Below are 21,397 nucleotides of genomic sequence, written 5' to 3'. Positions count from 1 at the left end.
TATGATTCATGGTGTTCAACATCAGATTGCAGGTAGACCCTCATACTGAAATTGAAGAGATGATGATCATACGGGTGTAAATGAGTCTAGAAAATGTTTGGAAACTTAGAAAGAAAGAGAGATATTTTGCTCATGGTAAGTCAGTACCAGGAGAAACTACCTGACAGGAAGAGTAAGGAGGAAGTAAGCCATCAGAACTAAGAATATTTTTAGGTTGTTCTTGGAAAATGAAGTATCAGTTTTAAGGGACAGAGTAAAGTAAAACTGAGTCCATGTGCAGCAAAACTTGGAAAACATTCAGGATTTCATTGATGAATGGCAACTAACATTTATGGCACCTAGGGTTCAGGCAATGATTATCCCTAATAAAAAAAACCGGATGATTCCTCTTTGGCATTTAATGGCATTACCATCACTGAATCCTCTACAATCAAAACCAGGGATTACCATTAACCAGAAACTGAACTGGACCAATCATCTCAATATTGTGGCTACAAGTGTACACTAAAGTTTTTGGAAGTTCTGTGGCTAGTACCTGACCTGCTGACTCCTAAAGCTGTCCACTATCTGTAAGGCAAGAGTGAAGTGCATAATGGGATATTTTCCACTTAGTTGAATGAGCATAGATCCAATAACAGACAACAAACCTGACATGATTCAGGACAAAGCAGCCTGCTTAATTGACATCTAATGTACCACCTTAAATAATATCATAAACACAGAGTGGCAGCAGTGTCTACCAAATAGAAAATAGTGCAGGATTCCAAATCCATGACCTGTACCACGAGGAGGACAAGGGAACAACTGGACTGGGAACAACAATAACTGGGAACACTTCTACCTGCAAGTTCCCATCCTGCAGGTAGAAGTGTTCCCAGTTATTGTGCCAAATCAGACCATGCTGACTTGGGACAATATTCACAAATCCTTCACTGTCACTGGATCTACTTGGACCTCTCTTTGTAACAATAACAACACTATATCAATAGTAGCAATTAAAGAGTAGTTCACTATAATTTGTAAGAAAATTAGAATGGGCAACAATTGCCCATAACATATTAGGGAACAAATGGAAAATAAATTAAAATCAATCAAGAACGGGGACTTTTCATAAAGCAATGTGTAGCTAATGCTGGAATTCTGAAATGCAACAGAATAAACAGAAAGTGCAGGAAAAAACGCAGCAGTTTTGGCTACACCTGTGGTGAGAGAAACCAAATGAACATTTTGTAACCAATATGGTTGTTCTTCAGAACACAAGGAGTTTTCATTGTTTCAAAAGATAAAGGGGGGAAATTATCTGTAGTCTAGAGTTTAAGTTAACTATAAAGTGTCTAGTTAATGTTGTTTTAGATTTAGCTTATTACAGTAAAAGTCTTAACTTGGAATCTTGCCATATGAATCTTTCTGACAGTTTCTGGAAATTTATTTTTGCTTTAAAAGATATCCCTCTCTATAAAGATCATAAAAAAAGATATGTTCTGTGTGAAGTTTGCTCGTATGAGGGACAAAAGGAACAATAAAAGACTGAAGCGAACAATATTGCTATGGGGTTCTGAAGATACAAATTTCAAATGAACAATCCATCAAGTTATTTTCTAATGTTATGCACATCCGAGATTTGAAATTTATGAGGACACACTAAAATAGATACATAATATAAGCAGTACTCTGAGGTGAAAATGAGACATTAGCTTCCTACAGCAATTTTTTTAGTATAATTATTCTGAACAAGTTAACAAAGTCAGCATATAAAATTATAATCGTGAATAGAACATTAATCATGGGTTGAATTGACAGTGTGAAGATGCATATAAAAGTGACGGGAAACATCATGACTGCTAAGTAGCACAAAAACTTGACATTACTCACAGGAGTACAATAAGGTGTCTTTGCCAATGAGTTATGGAGTTATACACAGTCAATATATTTATTAATTATGCATTTGCGAAGAGAGAGCTGGAGCATCTCCAGACTTGGGGAAATGTATGGATCAGCAAGCTGCATTTTGACATTCAGGTTAAATTCTTTCATATCAAGGTTAAATTTGCCATCATTGCCACAGCTGATATTTTTGTAATGTGCAAAAAGTAAAAGCACATTACAAAGGCACACTATGGGAAAAATAATGTGATCCAAATGAACATATTTAATGTTAATTGTTGCAAAAAAACCCCAGAACATTAGGCAAAGAAGAAAATTAGAATTATTTGATGGCCAAACATTGAAGACATAGTTATCATGAAATCTTTGAAACTCGTGATGTAGCAGATACCATGCCTTTGACGTCAGTAAGAGACAAGACACCAGAAAAGAGAAGTCTTAGATATCATTTGGGATACTTATGTTTTGTAATTTACTTTGTGTAGATATTCTAAAAAAAGAAATGGTATGATGTATAAGAAGTCGAAGAGCTCTACTCAGCAGTAAGGAACAAGCAGCATTTTGGATAGTGTACATTAGGACATCCACAGCCTGATATGTTCCAGAATGGTTTTTCAGTGTGTCATTAACAGTATTTGTTTAAAGCACAATGTAAACACAAAACATTAACTGAAATTCTGCTTCCAGTTAGAATCTGTCAGAAGAATGCTAACATACTTTGTAAGATCCATAGAGAAAATGTTAAATGCAGCAGTTACTTTATGTGCAAAATTCTGCTTGTTGAGTATTTCAGAGAGCCTTTCAAGCTGATCAGTACAAATAGCATACAGTATGAGAACGTCAGGCAAATCCAATCAATACAACCGCAAATGTAAAAAATGGTTTTTTTTGCGATTAAAGCTTTTGTCTTTCACCTGAAGTGGAGGCGATGGCCTAGCGGTATTATTGTGAGATTATTAATCCAGAAATCCTAAGGTAACGTTCAAGGAAGCCCACCATCAGGGGAATTTGAATTCAATAAACATCTAGAATAAAATTCCAATGATGACTATGAAACCATTGTCAATTATCAGGAAATAAAAAAGACTTGATTCACTAATTAACTTTTGGGGAAAAAACTGCTGTGCTTACCTGATTTGGCCAAAATGTGAGCCCAGACTCCTAGCAATGTTATTGATTCTTAACTGCTCTCTGGGCAATTACAGATGGCTAGCAAATTCTGGACTAGCCTTGTAATGCTCACTTCCTGCGATTGAATTAAGAAAACAGCCTGAGTATGCTGAGGTGCATTTAATTTGTTGCAAATATTTCCTGTTTATTTTTTCAATGAAGAGCTAATTATGATAATCTCGCAGCATGATGTACATATTAACAAATCCCAACTGTATATGCATTTTCTGTTTTTTGCTGACTTATCTAATTTGAGATGATAAACCTAGATTAATATATAGCTGGCGGTGAATTGTGAGGGGGAGAATTCAGGTAAAGAGATCAGATAATACTGTAAACTACATGAACAAAGCAAGATGCAAATTCTTTTGGAGTTTGGAGTTTAGCCGACAGTGAAATATCATTTGCATAATCAGGCTAATCTTGTCCAAAATATCAGCTTTGCAACTAAACCAAGACTGGAGCTTTCCTACTCTCAAGCACAGATTTCCTCCCTTCCATATTGATACAATCTTGAGATCAGAATCATGGGACTTCAGTGACAAAAAGAAGATTGCAAACTGGATAAAAGTCGTGATTGAAGGCCTTACTGAAGAGATCATGTGAGATAGTGTCCAGATTAACCTTGCATTTTGGGGGAGGGTATACACTACAATTGATGAATGATCATGTTGGTGGAAGTACTAGTAGCAGTACTCATAGTGAGGTCAGAGTGATTGCTTTTGGCATCAAGGGACATTTGACTGAGTGAGGCAACAGGAAGCCATGACAAAACTGGAGTCAATGTGAATCAGGGGAAAAAAAATCTTCACTGGCTGGAGTCATACTTCACACAAAGGGAGATGGTTTTGTTTGGTGGAGCTCAGTTATTTCCGCTCCAGGATACATCTGCAGGAGTTCCTCAGGGCTATGATCCTAGGCCCAACCATTTTCAGTGGTCCTCAACTCATCTTCTATCTCACTAACCTTCCCTCCATCCTAATGTCAGAAGTGAGAATGTGCAATCATCAGCAAACAATGTTCTGCAGCATTTTCAAATTCTCAGATATCAAAGTGGTCCACATCCAAACACAGAAAGATCTGGACAATATCCAGGCTTGACACAAAAAAGGTGAGTAACATTCACGCTACACAAATGCCAGGTAATGTTCATCTCCTATAGGAGACAATCTAACCATTGGTGGCTCTACCATCACTGAATGGCCCACTCTCAATATTTTGGGGTTACCATTAGCCAGAAACTGAACTGGACTCGCCATAAAAATAAAAGGCTTTGAATATAACAGCAAAAAACTTATCTCCTGACTCCCCAAAGCCTGACCACCATCTACAAGGCACAAATTAGGAGTATGATGGAATACTTTCCACCTGCCTGGATGAATGCTTGACACCATCTTGGATAAAGCAAACCGCTTGATTGGCGCCATGTTGACAAACATCCTCTCTCTCCACCACTCATACTTAATAGCAGCAATGTGTATTATCTTTAAATTCACCAAAGTTGCTTTGACAGCAGTGATTAGAATAGTTAGATTGTTATTTTTGACTGGTGCTGTTTTGATGGGCTGAAGGGCCTTTATCTGCACTGTAGACCTCTATGACATTATGACAGCACCTTCCAAACTCTCAACCACTTCCACATAGAAGAACAAGAGCAGCACAAAAATGGGAATGCCACTACCCGCAAACTACTCGCTAAGCTGCGCACCATCCTGACTTGAAAATTGACCACTAGTCCTTCACTGCTACTGGGTTTCCTGGAATTTCCTCCCTAATACCATTGTGGATCTACCCATATAACATGGCCTGCAACGGTTCAAGAAAGCAGTTCACCACTACCTTCTCAAGAGGCAACTAGGGACTGCCAATAAACACAGGCCCAGCCAGTAACACACAAATCCCATGAATGAATAAAAAAAATGGATTAAATTGTTGGCATTGGATGGGGGTATAGTGGTGGTGAGCATTGAGGGTTGAATAGTTGTGGAGTAAAGGGCCAACCATACCTTTCTTGGAGGATATAGAGTGGCAATCAATTAGTTTGATTTCATAGATCCACAAGTCTTATTCTATGCAGGATTCTTGGTAGTCTGGAGGAACAGACGGATCATAAGGTCCATGTTCATAGATCCCTCAAAGTTGCCACCCAAGTTGATAGTGTTGTTAAGAAGGCATATGATGTGTTGGCTTTCATTAGTAGGGGGATTGAGTTTAAGAGCTGCGAGGTTATGTTGCAGCTCTATCGAGTCCTGGTTAGACCACACTTGGAATATTGCATTCAGCTCTGGTCACCTCATTATAGGAAAGATGGTGGAAGTTTTAGAGAGGGTACAAAGGACATTTACCAGGATACTGCCTGGACTGGAGGGCATGTCTCATGAAGAAAGGTTGAGGGAGCTAGGGCTTTTCTCATTGGAGCAAAGAAGGATTGAGAGGTGACTTGATAGAGGTGTACAAGATGTTGAGAGGCATAGATAGAGTGGATAGCCAGAGACTTTTTCCCATGGCAGAAATGTCTATTACAAGAGAGCGTAACTTTAATGCAATTGGAGAAAGTCTTACGGGAGATGACAGAGGCAGGCTTTTTACTCAGAGTGTGGTAGGTGCATGGAATGCATTGCCAGCAGTGGTAGATACAGATACAGAGTCAGATACATTACAGACACTTAAGTGACTATAGGATAGGCACATTGAAAGGTATGTAAGTTAGTCTGATCTTAGAGTAGGATAGAAGGCCAGTACAACATCGAAGGCCAAAGAGCCTGTACTGTGCAGTACTGTTCTGTGTTCTATATAGATATCATAATTAATAGCAAGTAAATTAATTTTAAATTGCAAGGGCAGTTGTATCTATTCTTTTGCATATTTAAAGAAGACCTTATGTTAACTCAATCATAAATGAGCAAAAGCTAAGGTACAGAAATCTTTACATCCAGTGAAGTAGTCACGATTTATGGACTGTCTCAGAACATGGAGTTAAAAAGGGATTTCCAATCATATAAAAAAGAGGCCTCACAATTCCAATGCAGATGAATTTGTATTTGAAATTTTGGCAGGACGAATAATACCCTACCTGCTTTCCCAGAAGCCCTTACATGAATACATCACTGCAATCCTGCACAGGGAACATAAACATGAACTTGACACATTCAGAGGAAAAACTCAATTCTCAAAACAAACCCAGTAAATATCAGAGAACAATTGCAAGCAGCTAGTTAAAAGCTGCCAAGGAATAGGAAGTGCTTAAGTCAATATTGAAACATGTCAATCTTCAATGTTCAGAAATTATTAATTATAACAAGTGGCAACTAGATTCTGTAAAGGAGTCTCATCAGCAAGCCCTGAAAATACTTGAAGTCCTTTTCAGTCAACAGCGATAGGACCAAGCTATAAAGATCCTGGAGATACAGTATGCCTTGGGGAAGATTAAAGTTTGGCATTGTTATGGAATAGGCCAGACCATTCAAGACATTCTTAAGCAGGCAGCCCAGATCGTAACTTTGCTATTTGTTTTGGTAAGTGTACAGTGAAAGTTACCCAGAGTAAGTTAGCTAAGTTGACTACTAGATTTTAAAACAGACAAAAATTTATTCACAAAATTACAGAATGAAACACAAAGAGCAGAATAAAGAATACCTAGAGAACTCAGTCTATCCAACTAGACTTAATTATGCTGTTCCGAAAATACACAACAGTCCCAATAAACAAACTACCTTCAACACAGAGTAAAAATGAAACAAAGGGTGACAGGTCGAAGTTAGAAGGGCAGAAGGATAATGAGTTTAGCAGCCTGTTTCCATACAACTCACTGCTGAACTGACTCAAACAAGAGTTTAGCTTTTAGGACTGACCACTCCCCTTTCATTATACAGGCTACTTCTAAAACATGAAAGCTGTGGCCTAAAGTCTCATCTGTTTACACGTAACAAAAAGGCCTCCCAATACCCTTTTATCCCAACCCAGCCGATTAAGAGCGCGGGCTGGTTTAGAAGCCCTCTGAAAGATATCAAAGACACAGTTTCCTTGAGAAAAGGAACAACTTTTAGATGAAAGAAACAGCTTTGTGACAGGCCTAAAAAGAAGTTTGAACAGACCAAAGTTAATACACTAGAATTGTTGCAGTCTAAGATCCCAGCAACTGACAATCTGAAGCGATATTGAGCCTTGCAGACTTAAAGAAAAGATTAAAGAAGATTTCTAAAAGTCCTGTGTAGAGATAACCAGAGGTCTCACATATCTTATTAATAATAAAGATCATCTGTAGGCTAATGATGATCTTTTTAAAAATGCTGAGAAATACATAGGGAGATACGCCAATTTGCCATACATCCTGGAGGTCACAGTGCAAAACAGGAGTTTCAGACAGATTCTGGTCCAGAAGTCCATTTTGTTTTTTGAAGACAATACACTTCTATACTTTTACACGATAATGCACATTTATTAAACACTATTTGTCTGTACCGCCATTTGTGAATTGCTGAATTTTTAAAAAAGTGAACTCCCATTAGCTGTTATGCGATTCTCATCCTTGGCACTAGATGTCGTGATGCGTGGAAGAGTGGACTCCACCATGTGATCAGTCGGCTTGTATGCTTTCTATTGAAGAGCTTTGGAAAGATATTATGAGATGTTGTGCTAGTGGACTTAGAAAAGCATTGTGAAAATGTCTCTGCAGCCTGAGGACAAGAACTTAGGAATAATCTGTTAATTTAAAAACTTAATGAGTTGAGATAAGTGTAACGTTTCATCGGAATTAGCTATCAGTAAAAAGACAGTGTTGAAGAGCAGTTTGAAACTTGACTTTGTTGTTTGTATTAAGAGCTTTTTTCTCTTTCTTCATGTTTACAAAATATGTTTCGATGTTAAAGGATATCTGCAGACTCGTGAATCTGTTTCAGTGACTAATTGCCATGCTAACCAACTGCAAAAATATACCAGTACAGGGGCTTGGACATGGTCAGTCAGCTGCTCAGAGTGGTCAAAGTCAGGAGATATAGTGGGTGAGGGACAGAAAGGTGGGTAGCCCACAGTTATTTTTGGTGAGTGTGTGGAGATGTCCTGAGGGGGTGCGGAAGAGATTCAGGGTTCATCTGATTCAGGGTCAGATGTTGGCGAGGATGAGAGTAAGTGTGGAAGATGTTGAAGGAAGTGGTAGATCCAGTAGCAAAGTGAGTGAGTGTGAGGTATCAAGAGAAGATGGTGGCATTTTCACTGGCAGAGTGGAGAAGTTCTTTGATCTTCTTCCTACATTCAGTGCATTCTTTCAGATGGTTGAGACTGCACTGGCCTGGATGGTAACCCTGGTTCAGGTTGGTGTGGTTCCAGTAGAATGGGGTCCTCTGTTAGCCTGGAAGAAAAGGACATCCTGCCTCTGCATCACCCCATCCTCACCAGCGGCATCTTCATGCCCATGCCCACAAAGAAAGGCACCAATTTTCCATTGTCTCCCAAGTCCAGAGCCAATGTCAGGAACCATACAGGGCAGCTCTAGACTGACAGCTCTTGTTTGGGTGCACAATATCTTTTCAAAGATGGTGCTGCATCATGAATTTTGGCCAATTCTGGGATATCCAGCAAGTTGAGTTGTTTTTGAAATGGCATATTGTATGATGGTGCAAGAATGTGTGAGAGGGACACCAAAGGGCGGGTTAAGTAATAAATCAGGCAGGTTTTGTAAAATAAGGTGATAGACATCCCCAAGCATTGTGATGTGAAACCCTCCAAAAAACTGGACAAAACTGGCACTTTAGTGAAAGAAAGTATGATTCAGCCCTTGATCTATCAAGGCAGGTTTCATTCTGGGATCTGACTTGTGCAGTGTTACCATTGGATGGGATCTGAAATCTGACTAGGATGTAATGCAGCCAGCATGTATAAATGCCAATTGAGAGTAATCCCCGTTGAAGATTCTGCTGAATCGCACGATACAGTATCATACAACAGGTCAAAGTTTACTTAGATTGTGCTGGGCTAACTACTATTTCTATTTTTTAGAATTGGAATATCTACAGTCTGGAAACAGGCTTTTCAGCCCAACAAATCCACACCAACCCTCCAAAGAGTAACCCACTAAGGCCCATTCCCCTACTTTATATTTACACCTGACTAATGCATCGAACCTAAATATCCCTGAACACTATGAGCAATTTAGGATGGCCAATTTACCGAACCTGCACATCTTTGGAGGAAACTGGACCACCGGAGGAAACCCACACAGACACGGAGAGCATGTGCAAACTCCACACAGTCACCAGAGGCTGGAATTGAACCTGGGTCCCTGGCGCTGTGAGGCAGCAGTGCTAACCACTGAGCCACCGTGCTGCCATATTGCTGGTATTTTTGGTGGTTCACCCCATGCCCTGTTTTTCCCATAGGCCCCATTATTTCTATTTTTGATCACATGGCATTGCACTGGAACACAGAATTACCTGTATTTTCTGATGTTCTTGATGACAGAGGAAAAACCTTATACTGAAGAAGTTATAAAACTGACACCATTTCCCATACTAGAACTTAGTGGGGAAGTCATCATTCCCTCAACTACAGACTGTTCTTCATTCGTAGAATGTGGCACAAAAGGACATGAAAGAGAGAAATTTCAATTTGCTGTGTTCCATTTCCAGGACTTGAGATGGTTTCTGTGTCAGTAGGTTATCACTCAATCAGATTTTCCCTGATAGGCTGCCACTGTTGTACAGCCCAAGAATAAGCTATTTCTGAAGAGCTACTACCCCCATTCTACCCTTGCATGTATGTTCCAAGATCACATTAAAGGAGCACATACTTACTATATGTCCAGCAGAGAATTCTGCTGGAGATTATTACTTCAACCAAAAGAGAATTGCAAGGAATGGAACAGGAGGCTGAAGGGTGATACTGGGAGTAAAGAGTTAAATGGCCATGGTTAAATGCTAATGGTTAAAAGGATTGCTGCAAAAGAACTCCAGCAAGATGTAGCATAAAGGGTTAAAATGCCTTTCCTCATCTGAACATCTGTTAATGGATAATGTCTGGTCATCATGTAGCCTGAGTCTGTAGCATTCCAAAATCTGTCCTCAGTTATCATCCCTTACATGTAGTTATGTTTAATAAAACCTATCAATGTTCATTTTCCTGTGCATGGACTTCACCTCATCACCATTGTGCCAACAATTGGTGGAAGGAGACAGATGCAGTAATCTGCATTCTTTTATTATAATGGTCAGAAAGAACACTCCTGCTCAACCTGATTCTACATTTATATCAATACTTTAAGAGTGCTTTCCACCAGTGAAAACCATAATGGGCTCTGAGAGCTCGGTACGTGGAAGGTATAAATTGGAAACGAACCCTCAAAAATGCAGAACCCTCAAAAATTCAGGATCTTAACCCAACCATTTTGCCATGAGCACACGACTGATTTGATTAGGGACCTCGAAGTAAAGGGGCCATTGGAAGGTAGTGACCACAATAGAATAAGCTTTAATCTGCAGTTTGAAAGGGAGAGGGTAGAATCGGAAGTGACAATATTTCAGTTGAATAAGGGGAACTATGGAGCTATAAGGGAGGAGCTGGCCAAAGTTCAATGGTGCAATACCCTAACAAGGATGGCAGTAGAACAACAATGGCAGGTGTTTCTGGGTATAATGCAGAAGACGCAGGATCAGTTCATTCTAAAAAGGAAGAAAGATCCTAAGGCGAGGCGGGGTGGCCATGGCTGACGAGAGAAGTTAAGGACCATATAAAGACAAAAGGGAAAAAGTATAACATAGCAAAGATGAATTGGAAATCGGAGGACTGGGAAGCTTTTAAAGAACAACAGAGGATAACTAAAAAGGAAATACGCAAAGAAAAAATAAGGTACAAAGGTAAACTGGCCAAAAATATAAAGGAGGATAGTAAAGGTATGTGAAGAGAAAAAGAATGGTTAAGACTAAAATTGGACCCTTGAAGACAGAAACGGGTGAATTTATTACGGGGAACAAAGAAATGGCAGAAGAGTTGAATTGGTACTTTAGATCTGTCTTCACTGGGGAAGATATGAGCAATCTCCCAGATGTAATAGTGGCTGAAGGACCTGAACTGAAGGGAATTTATATTAGGCAGGAAATGGTGTTGGAGAGACTGTTAGGTCTGAAGGCTGATAAGTCCCCGGGACCTGATGCATCCCAGGGTACTGAAGGAGGTGGCTCTAGAAATTGTGGATGCATTGGTGATCATTTTCGAATGTTCTATAGATTCAGGATCAGTTCCTGCGGATTGGAGGGTGGCTAATGTTGTCCCACTTTTTAAGAAAGGTAGGAAAAAGAAAACAGAGAATTATAGACCAGTTAGTTTGACCTCAGTGGTGGGAAAAATGCTAGAGTCAATTATAAAGGACGAAATTACGACACATCTGGATAGCAGTAACAGGATAGTTCAGAGTTAGCATGGATTTATGAAGGGGAAATCATGCTTGGCTAATCTTCTGGAATTTTTCGAGGATGTAACTCTGAAGATGGACAAGGGAGATCCAGTGGATGTAGTATACTGGGACTTTCAGAAAGCCTTTGATAAAGTCCCACGAAGGAGGATAGTGAGCAAGTTTAGGGCGCATGGTATTAGGGGCAAAATACTGACTTGGATTGAAAATTGGTTGGCTGACAGGAAACAAAGAGTAGTGATAAACGGCTCCCTTTCGGAATGGCAGGTGGTGACCAGTGGTGTGCCACAGGGATCAGTGCTGGGACTGCAGGTTTTTACAATGTACATTAATGAAATTTGCTGATGACACAAAGCTGGGTGGCAGGGTGAAATGTGAGGAGGATGTTAGGAGAATACAGGGTGATTTTGACCGGCTAGGTGAATGGACGGATGCATGGCAGATGCAGTTTAATGTGGATAAATGTGTAGTTATCCACTTTGGTGACAAGAACAGGAAGGCAGATTACTATCTAAATAGGGTCAAGTTGGGTAAAGGGGCAGTACAATGAGATCTAGGTGTTCTTGTACATCAGTCAATGAAAGCAAGCATGCAGGTACAGCAGGTAGTGAAGAAAGTTAATAGCATGCTGGCCTTCATAACAAGAGGAATTGAGTTTAGGAGCAATGAGGTCCTTCTGCAGCTATACAGGGCCCTGATGAGACTGCACCTGGAATATTGTGCGCAGTTTTGATCTCCAAATTTGAGGAAAGACATTCTGGCTATTGAGGCAGTGCAGCGTACGTTCACGAGGTCAATTTCCGGAATGGTGGGACTATCTTACTCTGAAGGATTGGAGCGACTGGGCTTGTAAACCCTTGAAGAGCTTCAGGATTGAGTTTAGAAGACTGAGAGGGGATCTGATTGAGATGTATAAGATTATTAAAGGATTGGGCACTCTGGAGGCAGGAAGCATGTTTCTGCTGAAGGGTGAGTCCCAAACCAGAGGACACAGTTTAAAAATAAGGGGTAGGCCACTTCGAACAGAGTTGAGGAGAAACTTCTTCACCCAGAGAGTGGTGGGTGTATGGAATGCTATGCCCCAGAAGGCTGTGGAGGCCAAGTCTTTGGATACTTTCAAGAAAGAGTTGGATAGAGCTCTTAAGTTTAGTGGAATCAAGGGTTATAGGGATAAGGCAGGAACAGGATACTGATTGAGGGTGATCAGCCATGATCAAAATGAATGGTGGTGTTGGGCTCGAAGAGCAGAATGGCCTACTCCTGCAACTATTGTCTATTGTCTATTTATCCAACATGATGGTGGAGCTCTTAGAACTGGAACTGTGGGTGATTTTTTAATGCTGCCTATGTTGAGAGTTGAATGGCATTTTGCTGCTTTTTTGGGGCTGGCACTTGAGAAAACTGTTCAATTTTAAATGCTCATGCTTATGCCGTGAAATGCATCTCTCTTTTATTACTTTATAATATATAACCAGATTGCTCATCTTGATATTGCAGCTTAGTAGATATTAAAATGGTAATTTTGCCAAACAGGATTAAGCTACAATGTGGAAATGGACTACAGGTAACATCATCCAAGTTCACATTTTCACTGATAGCTTTTCCCATCCGGTGTTAAAACTCTTTGACTGCTCCTGAAGTTTGTTTTACATGAACTGCTGGAGATACTCCTAAAGCACAACTAATTGGAAAACACTTCAATTTCTCACGTGAATATTTTCATTTCTACTGGAAACTCCATAATACAATGGAAACTTTCTTTTCTTGCGAGGATAAAGGGTCACTTGTAAGGACACTAACAGAACCATTATCACGGTGAATGTGCAAAACATTTTTGTGTATGGAAACTGGTCATCAAAAATAACTTTTTAAACTGCCATTCATTAAGAAAAACATTAGCTGCTCCTGGTGTTTCCAGTGTTATTGTCCAGAAAGCTTCTTGAAATAGCTCATTAAATGAGGGACAAATGGCACAGATCATTACACTGATTATGGTCCTGCTGATGTTCACTATGTAGACCAGAAAAATAATTATTCCTTACTAATGGCGAGTTATTTCAGGTAAATCACTTAGGGGGTTGTGTGTTTTCATTGTCGTTCATTGTGATCCACTGAGGCACGTGTGAATTTGTAGGTGTTTTCCAAGTAATACAAACTGTGTCCAGATGCTTAGTGTCTTAGCTTATTTTCAGCAGGAAAGATTAACAAACACTTGAGGCAGGGGTGTAGAGAAACATATATTTGGACCTATAAAATGCATTTGAACATTGGATTTTGGGCAGGAGATCATTTTTGAGGGTGTTTCTGCCAGATCACTGTTGGAATTATGTCTTAATCATGGACTTTAAGCCTTATTGCCCGACTACCTAGTAAGAAAACAAAATAATTAAAAGTAAAGATGCTGTAAGCCCGATACAATTTATTATACTTTTACTTTTAAATGTGAATGCTATTTGATTTAGGATTAACTATAGTTGATCCAGAAAAGAGAGAATTAAAAACAAATGCTGTTTCTGAAAGAGTGAATTGATAGTTGTCTGGCATTAGAGTTTTGAATATTTCTGAAAGAAGAAACATGCTGTAAAAATTTTTCATCTTGATCTTGTCAGACCAAATGTGAATTTCAAAGGACGCAACATTTTGTGCTGCCAAGAGAAGGATGCTGATTAGTTGGCATGTTGGCTGCAATTAGTTGAGGCATTAACATGGAGAATACATCAACGATCTCATGTTCTCCATGCTTTTGTTTCTTTCAAAAAAGGTGCAATGTCTGGACTTGTTCCTTTTCTCTGCAAAGGACAGATCCTTGGTAAATGAAAATATGTAGTTCATAGCATGCATAACTGGGTCACATTGTAAATATGACTAATTGTAAATTTATTTTTGTATCATTTTTAGCTCCTTGGTATGGTGCATTATGTGCTAGCCAATTGTGGAATTACATCTCATTTTCCACATTATGTTCTAAATTCTGCAAGCACACACTATTTGAGCATGGTCAGGATGTGCTATATATTCATTGGGATGTACAGCCTTATCTTAGCACTAACAGTAACATTTATATTTCACAATACTTACTAGGCTGATGGGAAGAATGCCTTTTCATTTGACAGCAGCAACCAGTTCATGGAAAATAGCACTTGAATTGTCACTGCGTGGTAGTGCTGTGAAATGGTCAGCTTCACCTGTTGCTTGAAAGTTTCATATACATTATAATAGTAAGAGTAGATTTTGTGTTCTTCTTCTGAGTGTTGATTGAATTGGAGCAACGCTGATTGATCAACTGAGGGAGAATTATAGCTGGAATTGGCTGGAAATTTCCTTTCCCAGGTTGCTATGCGATTCATAGGATATGGAAATAGTGTTGACTACCAGGATATCATCCTGCTGATTGTATCCCACTTTGATGCACCCTTGGTTGGATCTGCCCGGCTAATGAGACAGGTATAATGATTGACGTGTCTGAGATTTTGGGTCTAAGTGATAATTCTTTGAGGATGCCTACATTAGGCTGTTGCTAGTCTGTGGACATGTGTCCAACTGTGGAAAATAGTACCCAGATGTAAGTTAGGAACACGTTGCCATGTCCACTGGACAAGGTGTGCATTGGTTTTCTTCCAGTGTTTCAGTCAATGCGGTTGTCGATCCACTTTCATTTTTCTCATCTGCTGTTCTATCTCTATTGTTGCCTTGACCATAACTTATGTTTCCTCTTTCAGTGTAATATTCACACCATCTGTTTCCTTTGCAAAGTTTTCATTCCATACATTTACTGCGAACTTTACATGAAGTTTCCCTTTGGGTCCTTTGGCCCAACTTTATTTCTTATTCTGTAGGTGTTTACAGAATGTCTAAGTACTGATTTTAACATGGTATACTAATCCTTTATTGCTAACCACTCTGCGTCCTAAATTAACTTTTTCAATTCCCTTCAAACCTTCTATAATTTTCCTGGCTAAATAACTGAAGCTCAATCCTGATATAGTTTCATAATGTTTATTCTTAGTCATTAAAGGTGCATTGGTTTTAGTTGCTCTGCCATTTCCTGTCAAAAGAACATGTCTATTTTGCACCAAAACTATTTTTTCACTGAATTCCCCCCATTGACATGTAACTGCTTTACACCATATTGTTATTTCCAAACAAATTTACCACAGCAATCAGCTAACCATACAACTTAGCTAAGTTTTATGAAACCAACATGACATAATTGCAATTGCCTGAATTGAAATGACCATTTTTATCAAAAGATACTGAAACTCATCCATTCAGTCAGGCAGGAATAAATGCTCAACTCTTATTTTCATACAGAACTTTATAAGATAAAAACAAGGGCTGCAGATGCTGGAAACCAGATTCTAGATTAGAGTTGTGCTGGAAAAGCACAGCTGTTCAGGCAGCATCCAAGGAGCAGGAAAATTGAGGTTTCGGGCAAAAGCCCTTCATTAGGAATAGAGGCAGAGTGTCTCCAAGGTGGAGAGATAAATGAGAGGAGGGTGGGGGTGGGGAGAAAGTAGCATAGAGTACAATAGGTGAATGGGGGTGGGGATGAAGGCGATAGGTCAGAGAGGAGGGTGGGTGAAGGTTACAAAGAGTACAATGGGTGAATGGGGGTGGGGATGAAGGTGATAGGTCAGAGAGGAGGGTGGAGTGGATAGGTGGATAGGAGGATAGGCCGGTAGGACAAGTCATGGAGACAGTGCTGAGCTGGAAGTCTTGAGCTGGGGTGAGTTGGGGGAAGGGAAAATGAAGAAACTGGTGAAGTTCACATTAATGCCCTGGGATTGAAGTGTTCCGAGGTGGAAGATGAGGCATTCTTCCAGGCATCAGGTGGTGAGGGAGTGGTGTTGAAGGAGGCCCAGGACTTCCATGTCTTCAGCTGAGTGGGAGGGGGAGTTGAAATGTTGGGCCACAGGGTAGTGTGGTTGATTGGTGCGGGTGTCCCAGAGATGTTCCCTAAAGCGCTCTGCTAGGAGGCGTCCAGTCTCCCCAATGTAGAGGAGACCGCATTGGGAGCAACGGATACAATAAATGATATTGGTGGATGTGCAGGTAAAACTTTGGATGTGGAAGGCTCCTTTGTGGCCTTGGATGGAGGTGAGGGAGGAGGTGTAGACGCAGGTTTTGCAAATCCTGCGATGGCAGGGGAAGATGCCAGAAAGGGAAGGTGGGTTGTTGGGGGGTGTGAACCTGACCAGGTAGTCACGGAGGGAATGGTCTTTCGGGAAAGCGGATAGGGGTGGGGAGGGAAATATATTCCTGGTGGTGGGGTCCATTTGGAGGTGGTGGAAATGTCTTCGGATGATTTGGTTTATGCGAAGGTTGGTAGGGTGCAAGATTCTGTCCTTGTTACAGTTGGAGGGGTGGGGTCTGAGGGACGAGGTGCGGGATGTGGACGAGATGCGTTGGAGGGCATCTTTAACCGTGTGGTAAGGGAAATTGCGGTCTCTAAAGAAGGAGGCCATCTAGTGTGTTCTGTGGTGGAACTAGTCCTCCTGGGAGTAGATACGGCGGAGGCGGAGGAATTGGGAATACGGTATGGCATTTTGCAGGAGTTAGGGTGGAAAGAGGTGTAATCCAGGTAGCTGTGGTAGTCGGTGGGTTTGTAAAAAAAAATGTCGGTGTCAAGTCTAATCTAATCTAAAAAATACTCTTCAATCCACCTCATATATACTTATATAAAAAAAAGAAAAGAGAAAAAAAAAAATCAGGTGAATTGGCTAAGCTAAATTGCCCGTAATGTTAGGTAGGGGTAGATGTAGATGTAGGGGTATGGGTGGGTTACGCTTCGGCGGGGCGGTGTGGACTTGTTGGGCCGAAGGGCCTGTTTCCACACTGTAAGTAATCTAATCTAATCTAATCTAAAAGTCAGTCGTAATTAATGAACATGGAGAGGTCCAGGTAAATTTAATGTCAGGGTGGAATGTGTTGGTGAAGTTGATGAATTACTCAACCTCCTCGTGGGAGCACGAGGTGGCGCCAATGCAGTCATCAATGTAGCGGAGGAAGAGGTGGGGAATGGTGCCGGTGCAACTACAGATGATGGACTATTATACGTAGCCAACTAAGAGACAGGCATAGCTGGTGCCCATGGCTACCCCTTTGGTCTGGAGGAAGTGGGAGGATTCAAAGGAGAAATTGTTGAGGGTGAGGACCAGTTCAGCCAAACGAATGAGTGTCAGTGGAAGGGTACTGTTGGGGACGTCAGGAGAGGAAGAAACGGAGGGCTTGGAGGACCTGGTCATAGCGGATGGAGGTGTAGAGGGATTGGATATCCATGGTGAAGATGAGACGTTGGGGGTCGGGGAAACTGAAGTCTTGGAGGAGGTGGAGGGCATGGGTGGTGTCTCGAACATATGTGGGAAGTTCCTGGACTGGAGGGAATAGGACAGTGTCGAGGTAGGTAGAGTTGAGTTCAGTGGGGCAGGAGCATGCTGAGACAATGGGTCAGCCAGGGTGGTCAGGCTTGTGGATCTTGTGAAGGAAGTAGAACCGGGCAGTGCGGGGTTCCCGGACTATGAGGTTGGAAGCTGTGGGTGGGAGATCTCCTGAGGTGATGAGGTTCTGAATGGTCTGGGAGATTATGGTCTGGTGATGGGGAGTGGGTAACTTTATGACAAGTTTAATGTAAAGGCTATGAAGTAAATCACCTATAATTATGAATTTTGAAGACAAAAAACACAGACATTGAAATACACAATCTAGTGTCTATTTCAGGAAGCTGCATTTGATGGAGCAGAGGAGGTTGAGCGAGTTTTGAGAAGCGTTGAGGTTCTGGATGTAGGTTTGCTCGCTGAGCTGGATGACTTTTTGTCATCATACTCGGTAACATCTTCAGTGAGCCTCTGGATGAAGCACTGGTGGTGTAGCTTGCTTTCTATTTATATGTTTGGGTTTCCTTGGGTTGTTGATGTCATTTCCTGTGGTGATTCATTTCCTATGGTGATGTCATTTCCTGTTCTTTTTCTCTGGGGTGTGATAAATGGGATTTAATTCAATGTTTTGTTGATAGAATTCTGGTTGGATACCTGATTTTCATTGTAAGTGTGATTTATTCTGCTGTCTGTGCTCGTAGTGGGGGAAGGTTTAGTTGCTGATGAACCAGAGCTACAGTGAGGTGTATGAATGGAGATTTGACTGGCAATATGTAGCTGATTGATCTGTAAATGAAAACTAGTTATTGATGACAAAGACTTTCTGCCTGCCAACAACTACATAAGTGCCTTCCAGGTGACTGAACAGCCTGAGGTTGTGAAAGTTTTTGGAAACATCTGACTTCTAGAAGGGAAGAAGCTGTATATGCTCTGCAGTGAAAAGCATCTCAGGACTGAGGGTAGACAGCTCATTTACCTTCAGTGGTTGTTGCAATCTGTTTATTTTCATTAGTAAGTCAGACACTTTATAAATATGAACCAACCACCCTATGCCTTTCGCAAGTAAGTGATAGTACCTGGAACAGGAAGATGAAGGTGCAGTATCTTGACAAGTCAAACGATTATTGCAGTGAACACTGTAGGCAAGGATCAAGGAACTGCCTTCCCCATTTTCTCACCAACTTTATTTTGGGTTAGAGTTTTGACGAGTGGACTAATATATTGATGGTTCAAACTGTTTACCTGTAGCTACAAAACATTCAATTGACATACATAATAATTCTTGTTAAGTATATAACTTACTCAGTGTTTTCTGGACCTAAAAGACAAGCAGATTGGGGAATTCTGCATACTTTTTCAAATCTCTGTAGAATGGGAGAAAGATCCCCTTATCTCAGTCTCTTGATGGACTAAGCACCTGGTGCTAAAACAACCTTAAGATGAACATCCAAACACTAAGGACATAAACAGATCTGAACGATTCACTTTGACTGATGGTACAAGATATCAATTAAGCAACTCCGGTCCAAACCTTTCCATCTCATAGACACTGAAGGTGTTTAAGCTGAACATTCCTTTACTTTCCTTTCATGATGGATGCTATCCTTTTTTAATGTTGGTCTCATATGTATGCACGTTGCATATTACTCATTTTTCTCAGAACTAGCAAATAATAAAGTAACTATTCCTTTCACTTAACAATCTTGTAATTGGCTCCTTACTGTTATTGTAAACATTGGGTAACTACACTTTTATCAGAGTAAATCCTCATGCCAAAAAGAACATAAATCTTTGCGTAGGAAGTTAAAAAGGAGGAAGCACATTTACTCCTCCTTACCAGGTTGTAACAGCTCTGATCGAGTCATTTCTGGAGGAGGTAAATACAGCAACAAAATTCATTTTCCAGTGGTTAAAGCACTTAATTTACAAAAGAAACAATGGAAAGATGAGTTATAGAGTCATAGAGGGTGGGTTACTCTTCGGAGGGTCGGTGTGGACTTGTTGGGCTGAAGGGCCTGTTTCCACACTGTAGGGAATCTAATCTAAAACAAAAGGTGTACAGCATGGAAACAGACCCTTTGGTCCAACTTGTCCATGCCAACCAGAATCCCAATCTAATCTAGTCTGATTTGTCATCATTTGGCCCATATCCCTCTAAACCCTTCCAATTCATCTATCCATCCAGATGCCTTTTAAATATTACAATTGCATCAGCCTCCACTACTTCCTGTGGCAGCTCATTCCATACGTGCACCATCATTTGCATGAAAAAGTTGCTCCTCGTATCCCTTTTATATCTTTCCGCGCTCACCCTAAACCTATGCTCTCGAATTCTGGACTCCCCCAACCAAGGGAAAAATACCCTATCCATGCCCCTCATGATTTTATAAACCTCTATAAGGTCACCCCTCAGCCTCTGACGCTCCAGGGAAAACAGCCCCAGTCTATTTAGCCTCTCCTTTTAGCTCAAATACTCCAACCCTGGCAACATCCTTGTAAATCTTTTCTGAACCTTTTCAAGTTTCACAGCATCCTTCCAATAGAAAGGAGACCAGAATTGCATGCAATATTCTAAAAGTGACCTAACTAACATCCTATGCAGCTGCAACATGACTTCACTATTCTCCATACTCTGACCAATAAAGGAAAGCATACCAAACACCTTCTTCACTATCTTATCTACCTGCAACTATACTTTCAAGGAGTTATGAATCTGCACTCCAAGGTCTCTTCGTTCAGTGTAACACTCCCTAGGACCTTACCATTAAGTGTATAAATCCTCCTCTGATTTGCTTTTCCAAAATGCAGCACCTTGTATTTATCTGTTACTCCTCTGTTACTCCATCTGTTACTCCTCAGTCCATTGGTCCATCTGGTCAAGATCCTGTTGTAATCTGAAGTAACCTTCTTCAGAGCCCTCTACACCTCCAATTTTAGTGCTATCTGCAAACTTACTAACTATGCCTCCATATGCTTACATCTAAATCATTTATATAAATGACAAAAAGTATCGCTCCTTATGGCACTCCACTGGTCACAGGCCTTCAGTGTGAAAGGTCACCCTCCCCCACCACCCTCTGTCTTTTACCTTCGAGACAGTTCTGTATTCAAATGGCTAGTTCTCCTTGTATTCCATGAGATCTAAACTTGCTAACCAGTTTCCCACGGGGAATGTTGTCGAACACCTTACTGAAGTCCATATATATAACATGCACTGCTCTGCCCTCATCAATCCTCATCAAAACTGCTTCAAAAAAATCAATCAAATTTGTGAGACATGATTTCCCACACACAAAGCCATGCTGACTATCCCTAATTAGTCCTTGCCTTTCCAAATACATGTAAATCCTGGCCCTCAGGATTCCTTCGAACAACTTGCCCACCAACGAGGTCAGGCTCACTGGTCTATAGTTCCCTGGCTTGTCCTTGCCACCTTTCTTAAATAGTGGTACCATATTAGCCAACCTCCAGTCTTCTGGCACCTCACCTGTGACAATCGATGATACAAACATCTCAGTAAGGGGCCCAGAAATCACTTCCCTAACTTCCCACAGAGTTCTGGGGTACA

This window comes from Chiloscyllium punctatum, chromosome 45 (genome assembly GCF_047496795.1).
Source record: "Chiloscyllium punctatum isolate Juve2018m chromosome 45, sChiPun1.3, whole genome shotgun sequence".
Taxonomy (NCBI): domain Eukaryota; kingdom Metazoa; phylum Chordata; class Chondrichthyes; order Orectolobiformes; family Hemiscylliidae; genus Chiloscyllium; species Chiloscyllium punctatum.
Note: the sequence above shows the minus strand (reverse complement) of the source record.